This window comes from Notamacropus eugenii, chromosome 7 (genome assembly GCF_028372415.1).
Source record: "Notamacropus eugenii isolate mMacEug1 chromosome 7, mMacEug1.pri_v2, whole genome shotgun sequence".
NCBI lineage: Eukaryota > Metazoa > Chordata > Mammalia > Diprotodontia > Macropodidae > Notamacropus > Notamacropus eugenii.
Window position 1 is genome coordinate 108,972,256 of NC_092878.1, and position 24,079 is coordinate 108,996,334.

General features: G+C 35.1%; 1 pseudogene; it reads left to right on the forward strand.

Moving 5' to 3' along the window:
- Positions 1-18,793: 18,793 nt before the first annotated feature.
- Positions 18,794-19,885, forward strand: LOC140514736 (uncharacterized protein NKAPD1 pseudogene; annotated as a pseudogene).
- The last annotated feature ends 4,194 nt before the right edge of the window (positions 19,886-24,079 follow it).

Here is a 24,079-nt window from a genome sequence, read left to right on the forward strand (position 1 = left end):
CTGAGTTGAATCCAATCTCTGACACTTGATAGCTGTGTGACAAAGGGTAAATTATATAATCTCTAGGTGCCTCAGTTTTCTCAACTGTAAAATGAGGATAATAATAGCCTCTTTCTTTCAGGATTGCTGTGAGAATCAAGTGAGATAATACTTATAAAGCACTTAGAACAATGACTGGAATATTGTAGGCAGTACATATATTACATGTTACATATTACATACGTTACATATGTTCTTATTCCTTTCCCCAACGAAGGAAAAACTTGGAGAAAGAATTAGAAGGTTAGCAGAGAAGCCATAAAATCTCACCCAAGGAATAGATTCCTTAATAATTCTGTGAGACAAGAAATCTCTCTCTCTCTCTCTCTCTCTCTCTCTCTCTCTCTCTCTCTCTCTCTCTCTCTCTCTCTCTCCCTCTCTCTCATAATTCTATTGTATCACTCTCATTTGTTTTCTCATTTTTTCTTCTACCTCTCTTGTGTGAATTTCAGCTCCTTTTTGAACCCTTGCATGAATTCTTCCTCTGCCTTAGAGCATTCTTTATTTCCGTGAGTCTTGGGGTGGGTTGCCCACAGACATTTGGACACTTTCCTTCTTCTGAGCTTGTGTCTTGATCTTCCCTGCCAGCATAATAACTTTCTATGATCACATTAATTTTATTGTTGTGGTTTACACATATGGTTTTTTGAACATTTTCTTTTCTTTTAAATTTGAGCTATGCTCTCAGGGTAGAAGGGTTACTGTCTCAGGATTCCTATGCCAGTGGCTACCAGCCCTGTTTACGTGGTGCTGCGCTCATGTTACCTTGAGCCCTATGAGGGACCTGCATGTCTGGTGCTGACTAAGGGCTTTGAAGAGTCAGTGGCTAGTTATGCTAGAGGTCATCAGGCTCTGCCAACTTACCTAGTGCTTAGTCAGGGTTTTGGTGTAGGTGTCTGGCATTTTCTGAGGCTGCTGGGGTGTTTCTGCATTCCTTTAGGGGTCACACTGAAGCACATGGTGCTCTGGACAGTGGAAGTTGCCTGTTTGCCTGGGGCTACACTGAGCTGGAATTTGCCCATCTCCCTGGAGATTCTGGTCTTGACTTCTAGCTGTTTCGCTGCACTGGGGTTCAGGATCTCAGAGTGTTTTGATAAGTGGGGCTTGCTGCTTGCTTGTTGGTATGCTTCCCATCCTGGACTTCATTCCTCTTTAACCAGAGTGAGATGTACCTTTCTTATTTATATTTCAAGTGTTTTGGTGTAAAAAATTGTTTCACTTTGTCTTGTTGCTGGTTCTGCTGTTTCAGATTTATTTTTGAAGGGGTTGGAGAAGGATGTGGAAGAGGTATAACAGCTTACTGCTTATTTTGTCATCTTGTCCTGCTTGATTGTTTCTTGATGTCTCATGGAGTCATTATATTCCAATTGCCAAGATCTAATTTTTAAGTAATTCTTTTCTTCTTTAATTAACTAATTTATTTTTAGTTGTTAACATTCACCACCACAGGATTTTGAGTTCCAAATTTTCTGCCCATCTCTCCCCTTTCCCCACCCCAAGACTGTTTGCATTCTGATTGCTTTATCTCCCAATCAGTCCTCCCTTCTGTCATACCCCCACCCTTCTCTTATTCTCTTTCTCTCTATTTTCTTAAAAAGCAAGATAGCTTTCTATACACCATTGCCTGTATGTCTTATTTCCAAACTATATTTTAAAACAATTATAACATTCATTTTTAAAACTTCATATTCCAGCTTTTCTCTCTTTGCCCTTCCCCAAACACACCCTATAAGAAGCAAGCAATTTGATATAGGGTACACATGTGTAGTCAAGCAAAACACTTTTAAAGTCATGTTATGAAAGATTAACTGGGGGAGTGGAGTCAAGATGGCAGAATAGAAGGACAGACCTAGTAGCTCTCCCTCCATAGCCCATAAAAAGACTCTAAACAAGTTCTAGAGCTGTGGAAGCAACAAAAAGACAGAGTGAAAGAGATTTCCAGCCCAAGACATCTGGGAAAGCTGATAGGAAAAAATCTATCACACCAGGTTGGGAGTGGAGCTCAGCCTAGGCTTGTTTGCCTTGGCCTCACCTCATGGCACAAACATGACTGGAATAGGCTTCAAGATGGAGAATCATAGATAGCAGTTGTGGTTCCCAGTTTCCTCAACCCACAAAAACCAAAGATAGCTTCAAAGGTGGGTGAGAAAGCTCTTTCACCTGGGTGAGAGGAGAGCAGAGTCCCTTGCTAACCCAGGTCCCAGGGCAGGCAGTCACTGCACCAGCAGAGCACTCTGTCTAAAGACCCTGGGGGAATCAAGCAACTGATCAGAGTCTTAGCCCTGAGTAGCAGTCCTGAGCTAAGAAGGAGTGCTGGTGTGGTGAAGCTGGTGGAGGTTCTGGTGGGAATTCTATTCACAAATCCTGGGGGAAAAAAGATAGTGGCTACTTCCAGACCAAAAAGCAAGCCAGGAGAGGAGTAAACTCCTATCCCTTTAGTGTGTCAGCTAGGAGAAACTGAGAACTTACAGGTTCCTAGAGTATATCCTCCACTTCACAAAGTACTCAAAAGTCAAGTAACAGGCTGGGAAAATGCCTTTAAAAAGAAGAAAAATAACACTATACAAGATTACTTTCTTGGTGAACAGGTATTTTCTTCCATCCTTTCAGGTGAGGAAGAAGAAATTGTACCATCAGATGAAGTAAAAAAAAAAAAAAAGAAGACTTCTGCATCTAAAACCTCCTAAATACATGCAATGTTCTCAAATCATGGAAGAGCTCAAAAAGGATTTTGGAAATCAAGTATGAGAAGTGGAAGAAAAATTGGGAAGAGAAATGAGAGTGATGCGATAAAATCATGAAAAGAGAGTCAACAGCTTGCTAAAACAGAACCAAAAAAAATGAATAAAGTAAAACCTTTAAAAACAGACTAACCCAAATGGAAAAAAAAAAAATCATAAAAGCAATACGGAGAAAAATGTTTTAAAAAGCAGAATTAGCCAAATGGAAAAGGAGGTTGGTTTAAAAGCTCTATGAAGAAAGTAGTTCTTTAAAACATAGAATGGAGCAGATGGAAACTAATGACTTCATGAGAAACCAAGAAATTATAAAACAAAAGCAAAAGAATGAGAACAATAGAAGACAATGTTAAATATCTCATTGGTAAAACAACTGATCTGGAAAATACATCCAGGAGAGACAATTTGAAAATCATGGGACTACCTGAAAGTCATGATCAAAACTTAGACATCATCTTTCATGAAATTATCAAGGAAAACTGCCCTGATATTCTAGAACCAGAGGGTAAAATAAATATCAAAAGAATCCACTGATCACCTCCTGAAAGAGATTCGAAAAGAAAAACTCATAGGAATATTGTAGGCAAATTCCAGAATTTCCAGGTCAAGGAGAAAATATTGCAAGCATCCAGAAACAAACGATTCCAGTATTGTGGAAATACAATCAAGTTAACACAAGATCCAGCAGTTTCTTCATTAAGGGATTGTAGGGTTTGGAATATGACATTCCAGAAGTCCAAAGAACTAAGATTACAACCAAAAATCAACAACCCAGGAAAACTGAGTATAATACTTCGGGGGGGGGGGGGGGGGGGAATGGTCTTTCAATGAAATAGAGGACATTCAAGCATTCTTGATGAAAAGACCAGAGCTCAATAGAAAATTTGACTTTCAAGCACAAGAATCAAAAGAAGCTTGAAAAGATAAACAGGAAAGAGAAATCACAAGGGGCTTACTAAAGTTGAACCATTTACATTCCTACACGGAAAGATAATATTTGTTACTCTTGAAACCATATATATGTATATATATATACATATATATATATATAGAGAGAGAGAGAGAGAGAGAGAGACAGAGAGAGAGAGACAGAGAGACAGAGAGAGAGACAGAGACAGAGACAGAGATAGAGACAGAGAGAGACAGAGAGAGACAGAGATAGAGACAGAGAGAAAGACAGAGACAGAGAAACAAGAGAGAGAGAGAGGGCACAGGGTGAGTTGAACAGGAAAGGATGATATCTAAAAAGTCAAATTAAGAGGGGAGAGAAGAATTTATTGGGAAGAGAAAGGGAGAAATGGAATGGGTCAAATTATCACTCATAAAAGATGCAAGTAAAATCTTTTGTTATGGAGCAGAAAAGGGGGGAGGTGAGAGGGAAAAAGTGTAGCTTACTCTTATAACATTTGGTTTAAGTAGGGAATAATATGAACACTTAATTTGGTATGAAAATCTATCTTACACTATAGGAAAATAGGGGAGAGGGGAATAAGTGGGGGAGTGGGGGGGATGATATAAGGGAAATACAGTCTTTCACCACATGACTATTATGGAAATCTTTTGTATAACTATACATGTATAGCTTATATTGAATCGATTGCCTTCTTGGTAAGGATGGGTGGGGAGGGAGAAAGGGAGAGAAGTTGGAACTCAGTGTTTTAGGAATGAATCTTGAGAATTGTGTTTGCATGCAACTGGGAAATAAGAAATATACGTAACGAGGTATAGAAATCTATCTTGCTGTACAAGATACTGGACCATCACTGGTTGATTTTCTTCATTATTTGTCTTGCCACTGGACTTTCATGACTATGGAAGAGAAAACCAGGCTGACCACTGTGTGCATCTCTGCCTCACTTGAATCCAGTGACTCTGAAATGGCATTGGTCTTCTTTGAAAACAAAAGATACACAACAAAATATCAATTCCTCTTTGTAGCTTTTTGCCAATTACATGAAAATTTAACAACTGACTTTCATAAGTCAATTCCAGTTGCCTCCAACACACATTTATTCCTAGGGCAAATCATATAACTTTTTTGAGCCTTTGTTTCCTTATCTAAAAATGATGGTATGGTATGGATGACCTCTGAGGTCTTCTCTAGCTCTAGATTTATGAGCCTAAAAATCTCTGTTTATGTATGCCTGCCATTGTGTGAATCTGTTTTTGTTGCATTGTGCATCTCAGTGGTAATGAAAGTTTCTATATTTATACATATATATATGTATATATGTACATACATAGATATACAGTATATTCATTAACACATTTATATATGCATACACATATGTGTGCATATGTATACATTCAGTTATAAAAATCTTAGTGCAGTTTTTGGTTAAGTTTTAAATATATGAGTATATGCATACATATGCATATATTTGAACATGTATACAACTGCATTACATGCATTTCAGCAAGATATTGACAATATTTGTTAGGACCAAGATGGAAAACTGTGTCTTAGATGATAGTAAAATTAAGTGGATCCATAATGGAATGAAAGAATGGATACAAAACACTATAATTATTGATATAGCCATATGTACTCCAGATGTGCCCTGAGTAGAATAAAGAACACTGGGGCTATCATCTTTCACATTTTGAGAATGATGATTTGCATAATACAGTATATGTTAGCATTAGTGTGTTTAGTTGTCATTTAACTGTGAAATTCGTTTGGAGAAAATTTTTTAGTATAATACTCCTGGGATCTATCCTTGTTTGTGCATTATTCAACATCTTTATCTATGATATGGATAAAGACATAGAATTTCTCTTTTTCAATTTTTCAGATGGTGCAAGGTACAAAAGAGAGCCAATACACTGAGTAACAACTAGTTGTCATAAAGATCAAGTTCAGATTAATCTACTAAGTGTAAATTTAAATAGACACAATGTATGATAATCCAATTAAGAAACAGAAGTTTTTGAAATTATTGCCAGGTTGTGTTTCAGGTAAAAGGTGACAAGGTAATCAGTGATACTCATACTGGTACCATCTTGTTCACAATAAAGAGGGTGAAATTTTGAGTTATTCTTTTTGGTTTGGCCTGTACCAGGAACGCTGCAGTCATTTAGTTCAAGGTATCATACTTTAGAAATGATGCTTTAAAAATGAGTGTGTCTAATTTGGGGTAGTCATGATTAGATAAATGAACTCCTTGATAATGAATTCAGTTTGTTTACACTTTGAATGTTATTTCTTTGCGTGAATTTTTTAACAGATATATAGATAGGCTGCTTAGGTTGTGATTTTATTTTGTGTTCTGATTCTTTGACAAAACTATTTAACTAAATTACTTTTGTCATTGAATATCTTTGGCTGTTCTCTGGAAATTGCCATATGAGGCAAAATAGATTTTTTCCTCTTTGCTTATTTATTTCCAATTTTTCTTGTCTTATTGCTATAACTAGCATGTCTAATGCTAATTTTAATAATAGAGGAGTTATTTAGGGGGAGTATTTGCTTCATTCATTATAATATAGGAAAGGAAAACTTCCTGAGTTTTTTTCTACTACAAATAATACTAGTTGTTGGTTAGACATTGTTTGTTTAATAATATTAAGGAAACTAATTCTTGTGCTATTTCATATTTTAAAATAAATATATTAAGCTAAAATAATTTTATTTTATTTTAAATATTTATTATGCTACTATTTTCCTAATATTAAACCATTCTTGTAATCTTTAGAATAAATAGAATTTCATGAGAGTGAAAAATGCTTTATTGTATTATAATTGCATTCTTGCCAGTATTTTATTTTTGTTGTTCATGTCTATATATTCTGAATATTGGTGTATACTGGTATGTTTTTTTCCTTTAAACTTAAACAAAATGGGCTCTCAAAGTTTCCAGTTATTCTCATATTGCCAAATCTGTTGGTCTTTTCTTACTAAAAATATCATTTAAATTGCATGTGGCATGTGTTCACTCTTGAATGCCTTTCCCCTCCCCAAACATAGGGTCTTCTCTCTTCTCTCTCTTTCTCTTTTTATCCTTCTATATCAGTAAGCACTCCAACATACATGGGAGGGGCCTAGTATCACAAGTTATTAGATCTACATTCATAAAAGGAAAGACGACTTTTGAGGAAAGACAACTTTAACCAAGCACATCTATCATTCCTTTAACCTAGCACATATTTCATTCACCTGGTTTAGAGTGAACTTCACAGCTTGAACTTCACAGAAAATGCAGAGAAATCAAAAAGTCAACAGACATGACTTCCTCTGTCTGACCATAATTCAACAGACAGGTCCAACTGTCTGACTATAGTTACCAGAGAGGGAAGCATTGATATCTGGGTTTTCAAAGCCAGTGGACAAAACCTCATCCTCAGAGTATTTATACCTTTGTTAGAGCCAGAGGGCATAACCCTCTGAACTAGTTCCTCTATGAAAAATACAAACGGTATCTGGGACCCTCCTCCAAAACAGCTCCCCTAATCAAGCTTCCCACAATGGACAGGCCCATCAATTAATGGGAAAGATCCTCTTTAATCATATTATTCAGAGTCATTATATTTCTTAGTTAAAAAAAAAAAAAACAGCAAAAGGATCCTAAATTGATTGCCATTACACCTTCTCTGTTTCTTTTCTTCCTTCCTTCATTTCTTCCTTGTTTTTTTCCTTCCTCCCACCCGTCCTTCTTTCTTTACTTTCCTCTTTCCTTCATTCTAAATTTTTGTGTCTTCCCTTTCCTTCTCCTCCTTTGTCTCTTCCTCCCTTACTTCTGATTCAACTCTGATGTTTTTAATCTCTTCTTCTCTATCTCCTTTAGTCTCTTATCATCCATACTGTGCCACCTAAGAGTCCATGTTATCCAAGGTTTTGTCCCAAGCTTGCTCTCTCTCTCTCTCTCTCTCTCTCTCTCTCTCTCTCTCTCTCTCTCTCTCTCTCTCTCTCTCTCTCTCTCCTTTTGTTCTATGCTGTACACTTTATCTTTTTAATACACACATATGTATGTTTGTATGTGTGCATATGTGCATTTTTAAATCATATATACATCTACTTACCCCTTGCTTTTCTGGATGTGGTTAGCATCTTCTTTCATAGATCCTTCTTAGTTGATTTGAGTATTTATAATATCCAAAATAACTTTAGCCTTCACAGTATTTGAACGATATTGCTGTTACTGTATACAATGTTCCCTTGGTTCTGTTCATTTCACTCTTCATTATTTCATTTTTTTTGTAAAATCAACCAGCTCATCATTTCTCATGTTACAGTAGTGTTCCATCATAATCATATACCATAACTTTTAGTTCAGCATCCTCATTTTGCAGATATAGAAATCAAGTGGCTAATTTACTTTTTCTTACAGGCACTAATTGTCATAGACAGTTTACTTGTCTCCATCATATTTTATTCAATATGTGAAGTTGTTTAAGAGCGAATGAAGGTATAAACAAAGAAAATGATTATCAAATAATACAACACCTTACTTTAGTATTTTAAACTAATCAGGACACTGGAAGGATAGCGGCATAAGATTTTCTAGTATATAAGGGACTTAGGGGACAAAACATTGTAGCTGGAGTCAGGAAGATGGGAGTTCATATCTTACCTCGCACTTACCAGCTGTATAACTTTACTCAAATCATTTATCATCTCTCTATTTTCTTAACTACAGGAGGGACAACAATAGAATCTATTTTCCTGAAAGGAGTAAATCAATTTTCAAGTCATACACTAAGGTATAAATGCTATCATGTTTGCTTTTGCTAGTGTTTTTGTTACCATCAGTATTATTATTATTGTTATTACAGTAGCATGTACAATAGTATAAAATAAACTGCCAGTCGTGAATACAAGTTCTAAGTAGACAATGAGTTAGAACAATGAGGTAATGTGTGGAATAGAGTGCTGGACTGATCATAGATTTATCCTCTCCAAGCTAAATATTCACATTCAACAAATGTCATGACCCCAAGGCAAAGTATCTACAAGAATAATTAATGTCAGCAGATCAGAGTGCTTCTCTGAACGAAAACAGTTTGTTGCTAACGTCAAGGGAGAGTAGAGACAATACACAGTTGGAAACAGTGGAGCAGAAAAGGAGTGGGAAGGATGGGGTGAGGAAAGGACACAAGTAAGAGGTTGGACTTGAGCTAAACCTTGAAGGATGAGTAGGAAGGATGTGGTTAAATAAAAAGGTTGAAGGAGGACAAGCACTCAGCCTGAGGGAAGTATCATAGGCAAAGTCTGAGAGGAAGGATGATGTGCCAAAGGAGTTGAGTAGTAGCAATTTTGGTTGAATGAGAAGACTGGTAGAAAAAAGAGGCTACCCTTTCATTTCCTACTTGGGTCGTTTTATTCATACTTATTGTTGTGTTTAGTTATGGTCTCGCATTTTAATGTTTTCATGAACTATAGTTAGATACAGTGACACAATAATGGTCTCTTTCCTCTAAAATATTATTCATATTCTACAGGTCGCTTACTCATTTCCACATTTTGTAAACCCACCTTAGGCAATGGGTGCCCTTTAATAAGGAGTAGCTCAGCAAACATATGGCTTTAACCATGTGCTTGCAAATTTGCATTTCTTTCAGTAAGCTTGTAGATTTATTTTACTACAATGAAAATAACATCTTTACAGTTGACAAAATGTTTTTATTTCAACAACTCTGAGCTTGGTGATCACTATTTTATAGTAAAAAATGCTAAGGATCAAATAAAGGTAGTGATGTGGCCAAGGTCAAATGACTAGTAATATGGGGAAGACAGATTCTGATTCAGGATTTTTTATTCCACATCCACAATATCATCTGGCTTCTCTGATAGAAAGCATGCTGGGAAAGATAGTAGAGAGAAGTTTGGAAAAGACTGAAGAAAAGTTGCCATCTTTATTGTTCTATTAACAGCATCTTTAGTCTATAGCTAAAAGATGATGTTGCAGTTCCTGGGACGCCGCTGTTTTCTGTTTCTTTATTTTCTCTAGGATCATGAATGGAATCATACTGGAGAGGTAATTTAGTCTAATTCTCTCTCTCTGTCTCTCTGTCTCTCTCTCTCTCTCTCTCTCTTTCTCTCTCCCTCTCTATCTCTTTCTCTCCCCTTCTGCTTCCCCCCTCTCTCTCACACACACACATACAAAACACATATGAGGAAACTGAAACCCAGAAATATGAAATGATTTCTCCAAGTTTCCAGAAGTACTCAGTGTCATATCCTGTATTAATCCTGTGTTTGATGACTTTAAGTTCATCACTACATTATATTTTTGTATTTAACATTTTGTTCCCTTGGTTCACTATTTTATACTATACTGTACTGTGTTATAATGTACTATACTATAGTATATTATATTATACTCTCGCATCTATTTGTGTATGCGTCCTCTATCTCAACAGAATGTACCCTTCCTGAGAGTCTCTTCTTATTTCCTGTTGTATCCCTAGTCCTCAATTCAGTGGCTAGCAGAGAGCAAGCACTTAATTTTTGGGCAATATGTATATGTGTATATATGTATGTGTGTATAATGTTATTTAAAATCATTTTAAAGCCTGGAGAAATATTTAAATTTATTTTTACTTGTTTTCTTCTTTTGACATTTATTATTTGTCAATCAAAAAGAAAAAAGGAGTAGGAAGAGGGAGGAGGGAGAAAGAGAGAGGGGAAGAAGAGAGAGAGTGAAGGGGAGAGAAAGAGAGGAGAGAGAGTGAGAGAGAGAGAGAGAGAGAGAGAGAGAGAATTCCTTGAAACAAACATGCATAGTCATAAATTCCCTTAATGACCATGTTTAAAAAAAACGTTTCATTCTGAATGTATAGACTATCACGTTTTTGACAGACATTGGGTACCATGCTTCATCTTCAGTCCTCAGAAATAATAGTTGATTTTTACATTAATCAAAGTTTTTCAGTATTTCACAGCAATTTTTCAATGTTTTTAATATTATTTACGTATATATATATATATATATATGTGTGTGTGTGTGTGTATAAAGGTGACTATATGTGTATATCTATTGTAATATATATATGCAATATTATGTTTTCATAATGTAACTGAAGTCTTATGATCAGTAGCAGAGCAGAGCGGGTGAAATATGTCTAAGACAGGCAGAAATTTGGAGTTGGTAAAGAGTTTCTTTAAAAACTACAAGGACAAATTACTGTAATGTACTTCACATCAGAAAAGGTGGTTGTCAATCTCTGTTAAAACACTTAGTAGCTGACAACCAAATCATATAGTATCTCTGAGTCTTAATTTCCTCATTTTGGATAAGGGCATAAACAGAATCTTTAACAAATTTGCCAATGGAATGAAAATGAGATAACTCACAATATCACAGTTAAAAGATTAGGATACCAAACTTTTCAGTGACTTAGAAAATAGGAGTGAGTTTAATAACAGATAATTTAATAGGTATGTAGGTAGGTATGCATATATGTGTGTATTGTGATACACTTGATCTAAAAAAAAAAAGTAAACTTCACCAATACAAGAGTAAAGAGGTACGATTAGACATAGGTTTATCTGAAAAACATCTGGCTATTTTAGTGGACTTTAAGATTGGTATTATGTCCTAATGAAATTTTCAAAAATCTAAATCAGTATTGGTGGTCTTGAGAGTCAAAACATTCAAGAATAAAGATTCTATAGTTATTCTGAACTTTGACCCGGTTAAATCATATTTAGACTACTCTGTTCAGTTTGCGGCATCATATCTTGAGAACATACTCATAAATTGGAGATCATAAAAAGGAGTTTAAATAGATTGGTGAATGACTTTAAGCCATGCCATATGAAGATTCATATATCATAGAGAAGAGTGATTAGACTTATCTTATTTAGCTCCAGAATGTATTACTAAGAATAATTAGAAGTTGAAGAGTCAATTTTTTACCCAATGTAAAGAAATGTATCAAGCTGTCCAAAAGTGAGTTGGGGCAGCTAGGCTGCACAATGGATAGCACACCCAATCCTGGAGTCAGGAAACCCTGAGTGCAAATCTAACCTTAGACACTTATTAACCTTAGACACTTATTTGCTGGGCAAATCACTTAACCCTGTTAGTATCAGTTTCTCTATAATGTAAAATGAGCAGGAGAAGAAAATGGTAAACTACTCCAATATCCTTGCCAAGGAAATTCCAAATGAGATCACAAACAGTTGAATGTGACTGAAACAACTGAACAAAAAGGTACTATAAGATAATGGTCAAACTTTCACTGGAAATCTTCAAAAAAGGATGGACAGTCATTTATATGTGCTTCAGTAGGAGTTATTTTACAGTTTATATGCTGAATTCTACATCATCTGGAGTTCCTAGCAAGACACTGAACTTCAGTTATTTGTCAAATACGTATTTGAAAATATTCTACAGCCTGTCTCAGTACATCATTGTGAAAGAAGTGCTTTGGGAATTTTAATGAGACATGACATGAGAGGGATGATTTTTACCAAGAGTGAATAGTGTCTGCATCCATACGGATTTGAAAGATTAAAAGTAGATAAGAAAGTCTGGGATTTCCTGTCTAGGGAAAAAGGACTATATGAAATAAACTTGATTTGTTTTGAGTACTAGGATTCTGTATTTTTTTTAAAAAGAAACATCATAAAAGTGATGCATAATATTGTGACTTCATTGAAAACATTAAAATATGAATTATTTTTCTCTCCTTCAATTACAAGATTGAAGTCTAACTCTCCATTTCCCAATATAATTCCAAATGGCCTGGAGTTATATGTACCCTTCTTTCCCATCAGAGTAAATGCCAAACTTGCCATGTTGAGAATGATTTTTTTTTTAAATTTACTTATTTTATAAAAGAAAATTCATCTAGGGGGAAAAACTGCAGTAAAACAAACAAAAAAGTAACTAAATCTCAACATCTTAATTGTCATCATGTAAATATCCATTTTCAGGAGAGATAACCTTAGCCATGACAAGGGAGGAGAGAATGAATCTTTGAGAATTACTATTTACTGTGTTGGTGACTCAAACAATATATTGTCCTTCAAGACAGACACACATCCACATCCATTCCCTATCCCTATTCCACATATGGAGACAATATTGTCTATCTACATGCATTTCCAGGGAACATACGTTAGCATCACTCATTCAATAATCATTTATTAAGTGCCTAGTATGTGTCAGGTAAAGAAAGAGAAGGTGATTAAAGATGTTCCTGCACTTTACCAGTCACCAGTGGAGAGAAGCAGGACTGTGTTCTTGCTCCCATGCTTTTTACCATGATATTTTTAAGCAATATTGTCTGATAATCTTAAATAAGGATGAAAAGGTCATCAAGGGGAGTTATAGCATTGATGGTAAATTACTTGACTTGCAAATGATCTAATCAAAGACTAAAGAGGAAGAATAAGATAATGCTGCATGACTTTTTGTTTGCAAATGATTGTGCACACAGTGTAGCCTCTGAGACTGAGATCCAACAAAATATAGATTGATTACCTGCTGTTTGTGCTAATTTTGGCCTAACAATTAACACTAAGGAAGCACAGGTTCTTCCCCACTGAACACCACACCATCCATACCATGGAACCATTGGTTAAAGCAAATGAAGAAATTTTGAATGTGTTGGAGAAGTTCATTTATCTCAGCATTATACTTTCCAGGGATGTACATATAAATGATGAAGTTAGCCCAAGCATTGCCTGAGCTAGCTCAGTACTGGGGAGGCTCTGAAGGCAAGTGTAGGAGAGAACAAAGGTATTACCTTACCAACCAAACTGAAGGTTTATAAATATGTTGTACTGACCTTATTCTTATATGCCTGTGAAACCTGGACAGTATACTAGCACCATGCCAGGAATCTGAATCGCTTCCATTTGAACTGTCTAAGGAAGATTTTGAAAATCACCTGGCAAAATAAGGTCCTAGACACCAAGGTCCTTCCTCAAGTGGATCTGCCAACCATTCACACTCTACTGCAGACAATACAACTCTGATGAACACCAAATATACATTTGCTGAAAAGACTGTTTTATGTAGAACTCACACAAGGCAAGTGCTCATATGGAGGTCAGAAGAAGCAATTCAAGAGCACTCTCAAAGGCTCTCTGAAGAAATCTGAGATTGATTCTGAGACATTGGAAACACTGGCACAGGACCACTCAGTATGGCTGTAATTCCCTTACAGGAGATGTTGAGGCTGGTAGATCACTTGAACTCAGGAGTTCTGAGCTATAGTAGATGTAAGATATTTGAATATCCATACTGTATCCATCACCAATACCAAAGATTGAAATGGAGAAGGTAGGGAGGACAGCCAAGCTGCCTAAGGAGTGGTGGATGAACACAGGAAAGAAATACAGAGGGTCAAAATCTTTTTTTTTTATTTTTTTAAATTTATTTTTAACACAGTTTATAACAGATAAAGCAATTCAGACTTTTGATCAGGTGATACATCTTTTTAAAGCATTTACAATATGGACAACAAAAGAATTTTTTTTTTAAACATTAATCAGCTGAGACACAGACGACATTTATGTTGCTAAAACTTCACAAGCTCTTGACTTAATTGTCTCCACAGTATTACTAAGAATTAAAGGACCCTAACTTAATGTTGTTGGTCTAAAGTCTTATGCCTAATAGCTTAATTTTAGACAATCTCAGATGTTCCCCTATCCATAATCTATAATTGAACAGATCTGGTATTAAGCTTACAAACCTTTTGACTATAGGAAACTGCCACCAATGGTAAGAAGGTCAAAATCTTGATAACCCTATTAAATCCTTTCTCATTCATGGTTTTTAAAAGATTACTCTCTCCAGTTTGTCCAACTATCTCACTAAGTAAAAACCACAGTAATTAATATTTATATGTTACTACTTATCATGCTCCATGCTGATCTTCACAATAAGCTTGTCAGGTGCTACTATTATTCTAATTTATAGATGAGAAAACTAAGAAAACAGAAGTTGTGTGACTTGTCCAAGTAGTAAGTATAGGGCTGGATTTGAACTCAGCTCTACCTGATGCAATGTAAATTTATGTTAATGAAAAGAAAAGACCTTCCCAGTCCATTAATAGGTCTCAGATAACTTTTGTTAAATTCTAATGAGGCACTGAGTCACCAGGGTCATGATTCTGAAAGTTGTATATATACTTTGAAGAGAGGTTTTTATTTTGGGACTTACTCTTTGGAAGAAGGTTCATGTGACAGATGAGACTCTGGGTAGCCATGAAGAAGCCCCCTCTCTTTGAAAACTCAGATGTTGGTGCTTCTCTCTCTAGTAAATACGTACATATGCATGTATGTGGTGGTCAGACAGTTGGATCTGCAGTGTATGTATGTATTGCTCATGGTCAGACAGTTAGAAGCTCTGTCAGTCTTTATTTTTCTGCTTGTATTTTCTTTGTTGGTGAATATAATTAGATTGTTGACCCCTCAAAAGTTGCTTTCCTTATAGAAAAGTAGATCTAAGAACCTGTGCAGCAGACCCTCCTATGTATGTCAGGGTGCTTGTTGCTATATCTGATTCCAGGTTCAGAGCAGTGTGCCACCTAGTTGCCCATTGCCCTGGATAATTATTCAAGTCCCTTTAACTTTGTTCTATGGCTTTTACTTTTTTTATTTATATTTTCTCTTACCACAAATTTCAGAAATCACTTATTTAGGTAATGATAGATTACCTGTTGGAAATTATCACTTATATTACTGTATTGTCCAAGAAACAACTTTTATTTCCTTGTAACTCATTCATCGTCCAAACTTCCAGTCTCTTAAAAAATGTTGTTATTGAATATGGCATCGTAATCATCAGATTACCAGTCATTTATGTTCACCATCTAAGACATTCAGAAATCTTCCCTTTACCATGTTAAATACCATGTAAAATTAGACACCAAGTGCTCTTGATTCTTATTATCCAACATCTCTTACATCCATCTTCTTTCTCCATTAACATGAACATAGTCCTATTACAGGACCTGCTAACCTCTTGCCTATTCTCACCTCTTGCAGTAGACTGAAAACCAGAATCTTAGTTTCTAGTCTTTCCCTCCTCTATCCTCCACACAGATGGCAAAATATTTTTTTTTCTAAAGTATTGTCTGAATAAAGTGATTGTGAGAAGATGGCAGAATAAGGCATGAAATTACCTAGTTCTCCCAAATTCCCCTGTAAATAATTTAATAAAATGTTTCAAATTAGAGCAGCAGAAATAATAAACAGTTGGGGTATAAAAGCCACTCAAAATAAGACAGCTTAGGAGAATGTTAGAAAATATCTGACCTATCTAGGAGGAGGTCTTACAGGGAAAAGATAGCACAGCATAAACAAATAACAAGCTTTGTGGTCAGTTGTATTAGGAACTTTCAGTGGAAGGTGTCAGGAAGCTGATCAGGGGAAGATTGGGGTCGAGCAGGCAGCTCTGCTGACACTGGACATAGTTCCTAAGTAGCTTGGCATGGACCTAGACTTTGACTACTGTTGAGTGTGGTAGTATTGGGTTGAGGTGCTATTCACGGTTCTGGAACTGAGAGGGTTGAGTGTGTCCACTAGTAGGAGAGTCCCTTCTTTGAGTTCCAGGGCAGATGGATAAAATGACAATTGCAGTTATGGAAGCACAGAAGCTAATGAAGCATTCACAGGACTTCTGAAGTGTGAGTATTTCTGTTCAGTGGTTAGGCCTGGTAATGACTGAGTGGTGGAGAGGAGTAACTGAGGTCACTCATAAATGTAGGCATAAACCAGAAGGGCGGTGACCACACCTGGTCTTATGCGCTAAATTGGAAGAAACCAAAAGCCAAAGATGCTTAGAAAGAGCTCTGAAAATAACAACTCAAAAAAAAAAAAAAACCCATGAGGTTAGGACATTATCCCACATAAAACAGGAGCAGAGCCCAACCCTAACACAAAGTTGATGAACAAAAAAAAAAAAAAATGAGTTTAAAAAATGAGTAAACAATAGAAAAAGAGCTTAACTATAGGTAGATATTATGGTGATTGGGAAGATCAGGGTTTAAATGCAGAAGAAGACAATAAAGTCAAAATATCTACTTGTGAAGCTTCAAGGAAAAATTGAAAATGGTCATAAGCACAGAAATAAATCATGGAAGAGCTTATTAAGTACATTAAAAATCAAATAAGATAAAAAATTGAGAAAAGAAGAAAGCAATGAAAAAAAAATCATGAAAATAAAATCAACAAATCAGAAGAGGTCCAAAAGCTTACTGAAAGAAATAATTACTTAAAATTAGAAATAGTCAAGGAAAAGAAATGACTTCATAAAACATCAAGAAATAAAAAAAAATCAATAGAATAACAACATTAGAAAACATAACATGTCCCATTAGGAAAAAAAAAAACTGATCTGAAAAACAAACAGATTGAAGAGAGATAATATAATAATTTTTGGATTACTTGAAAGCTCATGATCATAAAAAGAATCTAGGCATTGCACATCAAGAAATTATTAAACAAAATTGCCCTGAAGTTTTAGAACTAAAGGGTAAACCAGAACTTGAAAAAAAAAGTCTCCCATTCACTGACTGATGGAGATGCCAAAATGAAAACGTCACGGGAACATTAAAACTAACTTTCAAAGCTCCCAAGTCACAAAATATTATAATCAAGTAAAGGGTAAAAATCAAATATTGTGGAGTTACAAGAAGGATTACACAAGACTCAGCAGTTTCTGCATTAAAAAAAAAAAAGACATGGCACATGATATTCTGAAAAAAAAATGAACTAGGTTTACAACCAAGAATAACGCACCCACCAAAGCTAAGTGTAGTCTTACTCCACCAAAAAAAGTATTTAATGAATTTAAAAAAAAATATATTTCATGTACTCCTGAGGATCAGAACTGAAAAGAAAATATGACCTTTAAATACAGAATGAGGAGAAACATAAGAAGTTAAACATGAAAAACAAATCATAAGTGATTAAATAAGTTTAAAATATTTGCTGCATAATTTGGAAAAATAATACTTATAACTCTTAAGACTTTTCATTTTTAGGGTAGTTGGAAAGATTATTCATAGACAGAGGGGTTGGATTTGAGTTGATTATGATGGAATGATCCTAAAAAATAGCATTGGACAAGGGAGGTAAAATGGAGCAAATTATTACATGCAGAAGAGGCATAAATAGAAATTTTATAGTGGAATCTAGGAAAAGTTGGAGAGAGGGCGACATGGGAAGTTTATTCTCATTGGAACTAGGTTAAAGAGAGAATAACATATATATTTAGTTGGGTATAAAAGTCTTCTTAACTTATGGAGAAATAAGAGGGCAAGGGGATAGGAGGAGGGAGAGATTCTTACAATAATTAGGAAGGCTGTGGTCAGAATTAAACTAAACTTCTGAGGAGGATTAGTGTAAAAAGAGAAAAAAAATTATAAAGAGTGGGGGGATAAAATGGAAGGAAGTGAGCAGCTAGCAATTATAAAATTTATATCTTTTAATGCTTATTTCAATTTAAAAAAAGCTAAAGAATAGATCAATGAATTGTTCACAAAATTTTAAAAATCCTAAAAGAAAAAATAAAAATCCTCAGTTAAATACATTGGAAATTCTGAAAATTAAAGGGGAAAAAATAAAACACAATGGAAGAAAACCATTGAATTAATAAATATAACTAGGAGTTCATTTTCTTAATAAAAAACAATAAAGTAGACAAGCCATTGATTAGTAGGATTTTCAAAAACAGTGGGGGGGCAAATAGAACCAAATTATCAGTACCAAAAAATTAATAGGGTACATATGCCAGTAATTAAGATGAAATAAAAACAATTTTAGGAGTTCTTTTGCTCAGTTATATGCAAATAAATTTTATAATGTAAGTTAAAAGGAAGAGTACTTACAAAATTGTGAACTACCCAGATTAAGAGTAGAGGACATAGAATATCGAAATAAGTCTGTATTAGAAAGAGAAATTGAATAGGCCATAAATTAATTTCCAGGGGGAGAAGGGGAAGTGAGAATCAGGATCAATTTCATTAATGAATATTGAAATAAAAAATTTTGAACAAAACAATATTCAGGAGACAACAGCAGCATATCATAAACATGATACATTGTGACTAAGATGGATTTATACTATGAATGCCAGTCCGGTTTAGTGTAAGAAAATGTATGAAAAAGTATTTTTAAAAAGTATTAATATAATTGGTTATTTGAGTAACAAAATCAGCAGAAGTATGGTTAAATCAATAGACACAGAAAAATAATTTAATATTCCATTATTCCTCAATTACATGAATAATATTTTCCTTATATTTTTAAAATTCATACTTCTAACCAGGATTGAAAGGTGGCCCAAGGCTCTTCCCCCCCCTGTTGCTCCCAGGACACCTGAACTTATGGTTAAAGGATTTCCCAGATTCCTCTGGGAAAAGCCCTTCTGAGAGATGTTATTTGGCAGATATGCTCACAATAAGATTCAAGAGGAGACAGATATGTGGAAGATAACAGGAGAAACAGATGGAAGATGCTTATGGGGGAACAATAGGAGAATATTACCCAGGACCTCAAGCCAAATGCTAAGCAATGATTTTGATCAAGAAAACCATTGAGTCTACTGGAGGACAAAGTAAGGAATTCCAGGGATATTTGAAGATGATTTGCTTAGGACTCAATTCTGGAACAGAAAGTTACATAACTATGAAGTCAACATACCAGACAGATGGGATCACAGTAGATATAAAGAACTACATGTGAAGGAATTTGACACAGCCAGTGATCAGTAAGATGACGTTAATGGAAGAAACACAACTTCCCAGGAAAAGTCATTTACTCATGAATCCCATAAACTTAAGTGGTCAAAGAAATCCCACCAAAAAAAGCAAACAAAACAAAACAAAACAACAAAAAACTGTCACACACAAAAATAAAAAGAAAGAAAAGCATAATAAGAAACCACAGATAGAGATGCAAATTCCTCAAGTAAATGCTCAGGAGAAACACAGATTTGCAGTGCTTGAAAAGGGAAACACTTACATAAGTGACAGAAAAAAAATCAAGGAAAAAGGCTCCCAAGAAACCTGCTTCTTTCTTAGAGTCAGAAAGTGATTCTTCTCACCAGGATGATTCAGCATTCAATAGTTTTGGAGAAAAAGATGCCAAGAAAACCATAAGGAAAATGAATCAGAAAGATCACATCACCCCAACATAGACAAAGAGTAAGGTACAACAGAGGTCCACTAAATGGAAGAACTAGAAGGCTGCCTGAGATGAAAAGATAAATGCAATCTCTGAGGAGCATTAAATGGAGGGAGGTTTCACCCTCCAGGTTTCCCAGGTGACCCCTTGGACTCAAGGGGTGTGGCAGAGACCCTCTTTTGTTAGAATAAGTGGTCCAAGTGGTGAGAGTTGCATTGTGCCCTCTGAGTCCTAACTGATAGATTTTCTTCTATTTGAGCCTGTTAAACTTGATGCTCTTTTATTATTTAAAAAAAAAAAATGAGTTCAAAACTCTCTACTTTCTCTTCCCTCCTCCACCTTCATTGTGAAGAAAAGCAATTTGATTTAGGTTATTGTATTGATAATGCTCTTTTGTTTATTGTTAATATAATTTTACTTCTTAATGGGAAGATCTTTCCCTTCTATTAATAGGCTCTTGTGACCTGCTTAAGTCACATAGAAGCCTGAGTCAGATGAGTCAAGTCACATGGAACAGAAAGGGATGGAGCAGGAAGGGTGGAACCTGAAGGGGCAGAGATAGAGTAGAGCTAAGAGGAAGTAAGTCAGAGAGCAGTCAGAGCTGGGAAGGATACAGGCAAGCAGGTAACTGGCTGTGAGTGAGAAAATGACATTTTGCTTCATGGAGTCTGTTTGTGATTTGTTTAAGGGAGCTGGTGAATGGGAAGGTCCTAGAAGGGATAAAGCTTGAAGATGGTGTTGTCCTCTGCGTTGCTATTTGGCTTTCTGGTGTCTGAATTTAGTTCTCTGGTGTGTGAATAAATGTTTGGTTCTCTCTTCCATGTGCAGAGTCTGTTGCATTTCCTGATTCAGAATTGTGCCAGTATATTAAAGGCTGCTGTAGGTACTTGAATATCACATTGGTGCTACAGTTATACATATGCAATCATGAAAAATATATTTCTGTGTTAGCCATGTTGTGAAAGAAAATGTAGCCAAAAAACATAAGAAAGAAAAAGTATGCTTTGATCTGCATTCAGATGCCATCAGTTCTTTTTCTGGAGAAGGACAGTATTTTTCAGTAATCTTCCAGAGTTGTATTAGATCATTGTATTGCTGAGAATAATTGTTATTCACAGCTGATCATCATAAACACTGATGTTATTGTATACAGTGTTGTCCTGGTTTTGTTCAATTCACTTTGCATCAGTTCATGTAGGTATTTCAAAGTTTTTTTTTTTTCCTGAATGCATCTTGCTCATCATTTCTTAAAGCTCAATAATATTCTATCACAGTCATTTACAAAAACTTGTTCAGCCATTCACCAATTGGTGGGCATCCCCTCAATTTTCAATTCTTTGCTTCCACTGAAAGAGGTGCTATAATTTGAATATAAATGAAAAGTCTGTGAGATAGAGTTTCTGGGTAATTGAATATCAATTTATTAATTAGTCTAGTGGATAATAAAAAAAAAATTGATGCTTGGTGGTCTCTGAACCCTAATTAAGATGCTAAATGTCATAATGTTTTTTTAAATGGGTGCCCCAAAAGTTCAAAATCAACTCTGATTGGTGAACAATTAATGAAGCAGTGGACATACTAATGAGGAGGTCAGCTGACAGTCTTTAGTTCCTATTGCTGAGAATTTGGCTTGAATATAAGACTCAGCCATCTCCTGAAATCTGAACAAGGAATTCATCTCTGCTGAAAATGATTTTCTCCTGCAGTGAGGTGGGTTACCCTAAACTCCAATGGATGGGTGTAAGGGCACAGGCTAAATGCTTTAGGACTGGAAAAACTAGATTGGATTGTTTATATTCTACACAGAAATAAGGTATCCTGGTTGCATGGGGTTCCACCCAAAATTGTGGAGCATGTTGCCAGATAATTTGGGTCAATCCCCTCTATCAACAATACCTTACAGAGACTGGCTGAATGACTTACTTACAGGGGCTAGTCTCTGAATGAAAAAATAAAGAAAAAACCTTTAATCTTAATTTCATAAATGGTTATTAAAACAATAAAAGATAATTCTCTACATCTAAGTGCTTTTCCTTTTCATTTATTTTTTTTAAAATTTCTTTGAGATGTAGACCTAGTAGTGATATTGTTTGGTCTAAGGTTTGGTCATAGTCCCAAACAGCTCTACAAAATATTTAAATTAGTACACATCTTCATCAAAAGTACATTAGTGCCTCAGTTTCCCACATCTCTTCTAATATTTGTCATTTTCTTTCAGAAAAAAGAATACCTTGACAAAACATATCACCCATAATTATTAAACAAACTTGAAAACTTTAGAACAAACTGATTTTTCCTAACAATAATAATAAGATCTATCTAAAGACATCAGCAAGCACTATCTGTAATGGGGATAAGCTAGAAACCTTTGAATTAGATGAAGACTGAAGCAAGGATGTCCATTATCACCACTTTTATTCAATATTATACTTGAAAATGCTAGCTATAGTATCAAGACAAGAAAAAGAAATAGAAGGAATCAGAATAAGTAATGAGGTGATAAAACTACATCTTTTTGAAGATGATACGATGGTATACTTGGAAAATCCTAGTGATCAAGTACAATTAGCTGGAAGGACAAATTTTAGGAAAGTAGAAGGATATAAAACAAAGCCAGCTAAATCATCAGTATTTCTATACATTATTAACAAAATGTTATGAGATGGTAAGAGAAATTAATTTAAATGAACCTTAGCCAAAATAAAATACCTGGGAGGATACCTGCTAAGACAATTCCAGGAACAATATAAACATAATGCAAGTACAGTAAGATTAAAATAATGGAGGGATATTAATTGTTCATGAGTGGACAGAAGCAATATAATAAAAATCACAATTCTACTTAAACTCCTCTACATATTCAATCTCATCCCAATTAAATGTAAGTCAATGTGATACCCATAGCAGCTACTATGAATATGCATACATATTCCCAGGATTTGTTTGCAAAATATAACAAATTCTTTTCCTCCAAGACAAAAGCAAAGTATTTATATGAGACATCTCTGTTGGGATACCAGAAGGCAAGATTTAATATAGTAAGATGTTTATCAGCAATCCAGGGAGTTTGGACATTTCTCTCTGTCAAGTATCCTTGTGAGCAAATTCCCCTAGGCAAGTTCTCCCCTCTACCTGTTTTCCTCTTTGTCTACTTCTTTTTTCACCCACACATTTCTCTCTAAGCAAAACTCTCTCTCTCTCTCTCTCTCTCTCTCTCTCTCTCTCTCTCTCTCTCTCTCTCTCTCTCTCTCTCTATATATATATATATATATATATATATATATATATATGTACATATACATATGTACATATATATAGACACACAGACAGACAGACAGACAGACACACACACACACACACACACACACACACATATATATGGTTTGTGATCAAAGACACTTGATTGGCCTAGTGCAGGGAAGCTTGAAAATCAGCATTTAATTGGGAAGGTGTGGGACTCCCAATGGGCCAGAGTTTAATTTGATCTGCACCAGGGCTCCATGTGAAGCCTGTTAATCAGCTGGGAAGGTATTATATCCATTCACCTTACACTAAAATACTAAAAAGCATTTTATTGAACTAAGAACATAATAGCAAAAATCATCTGGAAGAACACAAGTTTAAAAAAATCAAATAAATTAAAGAAATCACAAAAGGAAAGAATGAGAACTAGCAGTACTATATCTTAAACTATATTAAAAAGTAGCAATTATTAAAACTATATGTTACTGGCTAAAAAGTGGAATAGTGTATCAATGAAATGGAAGACCTTCACAGTGCACAGTACTGAATTATTAAAGTAATCTTGCATTTGATCAATGCCAAGGTCTAAAATTTTGAGACAAAAACTCACAATTTGGTAAAAATTAATCGAAAACTAGACAGCAGTCTGGTGAAAATTAGGTAGAGACCAGCTTCTTACCTTTTTTTCTTACCAAGATAAAGTCAAAATTGATACATGACCTGGGTATAAAGAGAGATATAAGTAAATTAGAGGAGAAGAGAAGATATAACCTATCAGATTTATCTATGAGAGAATAACTAATACATTAAAAAAAGATCAAGAGAATATTGTGGGATGTAAAATTTGAAAGTTTCATACATATAAAACCAATATATCCAAGATTAGAAGGATACCAGAACATGGGAAAAATATATCCAGTTTCTTGAATAAAGACAATTGAGTCCAATTTATAAGAACATGAATTATTGT